The sequence below is a fragment of the Pundamilia nyererei genome, unplaced genomic scaffold, assembly GCF_000239375.1.
Source record: "Pundamilia nyererei isolate P.nyererei 1_Seehausen unplaced genomic scaffold, PunNye1.0 scaffold01528, whole genome shotgun sequence".
NCBI lineage: Eukaryota > Metazoa > Chordata > Actinopteri > Cichliformes > Cichlidae > Pundamilia > Pundamilia nyererei.
Window position 1 is genome coordinate 1 of NW_005188929.1, and position 1,825 is coordinate 1,825.

Below are 1,825 nucleotides of genomic sequence, written 5' to 3' on the forward strand. Positions count from 1 at the left end.
CGCCCCGCTTAGTGCCTGAGCTCGGATCATACCAATATTAGGGGAGATTTACGCACAGTCGTAAATTCCCACAGTGTGCACTATGTGCTTCAAATATTGTGTGTAGTTTTTTTGCTTTATACAGTTGTCAGCCAGGCATCTAACTATGAAAAAATTATACTCCAAAAGACCCCGGGCTTCTGAAAAAAGCCCAGTAAGCCACCCCCCCGCCCCGCCACTGGTTTGGGACAAATGCAATCGCATGGCAGGATGCCGTAAACGGACCAAACTTCAGTCAGGAGAACAAGTGAGATAATCCATCCACAATACGAGGTTAGTCATTCATATACTGCTGCATGGGCTAAGCTGTAGTTACATCGTAAGGTTTTAAAAACTGAGCTTTAAAATGAATAGTGGTGATAAAAACCGAGAGAGTCCGACAGTGATCATTGACTGTTTTTAAGGGGTTGTTGAGATTAAATAGAACAAGATAGAAAGCATTAAAACATGTTAAATACACAACAGCCTTATTAAACGCAGAGTAGTTTGGGCCTGGAAGCAGGATTCATCACGTCATCATTTGAAGACCGGATACCACTAGAGGGAGCCCACATGCTACCAGTGGTACACGTACAAAATGTGTACAGAAAATGTGGACACACACACACATACGGGAACAGACACACTTAGACAAACACTGTTATCCTTCCCCTTATTAAAAAAGTCCAATGCTGACCCCTCCTTTCTTTCAGAATTTTAAGGCAATTTCAAAATTGCCTTTTATCAGTAAAATTTTAGAAAAATTGGTGTCCAACCACCTTTCAGAAGCTTTCATCGGTCACTACATTTTAAATAAATTTCAGTCTAGGTTTCACCAGATGCACTCTACCAAAAAAGTTCTTCTTATAGTTTGAAATTATGTTTTAATGCATAGAGATGCAAGTGAATATTCAGTCCTTGTACTCTTGGATCTCTCAGCTGCTCACTTTGTGTTTAATTGAATGAAACACAGATTTTTTTGAGATCCAATTTCATACAACTTAACACTCTACAATAAAATACATATGACAAATATACAGTCCGACCTGTTGTTTTCCTTTTACTTTATTTTTTTTAAATTCAGAAACTCAAACCTTGAGATTAAAGAAACATCTTGCATTTACAAACAATGGACACTGATCACTAGAATGGTAAAGAAAAAGAAAATTTTAAAAAATTGACAAAAAAAGTGAATTTAAATTCTGAATATGATTACTTACTCAGATAATAAAACTTTCTTCACAGGTGGAAACTGAATGTGTAAATACCTTATTACTAGAATAATACCCCATACAGACTCAGGTATCCATGAGAAACATAAATATAGATAACAAAAAATATTGACAACAAACGTCTTGACGTATGCTCAATCATCCAGGTAAGTAAATCCCCAAAAGTTTATTCTGTTCATCTGGACGTAGCGTTTTCAGATGAAAATCAAATCTCAAGATAGGGCTGGGCCATATTATACTGTTCACGGTAATAATGTTAGGCAACGATAGGAAAATGAAATATCGCGATAGAATGGGAGTAAAACGCGCATGCGCAGTGCCTTTGTTTTCATACGCACATGGCCGATTGTTGAGTGAAACAGATGAACCAGAATTGGTTTGTAAAAATGGTGCAACTTCCGTGGAACTGGTTTGGTGTTTGTCCGTCAGATACACAACAAAGCACATTTTTTTGCAGAACATGCAAGCGGCCGTTGTTATTGTCATATTTGTCGGACTAAGATGCTTTTAAATCTGGGAGTAATCTGGGTCCTAAACTCCGTATGCTTCAGGTCAAACAACACTGCAGCATCACT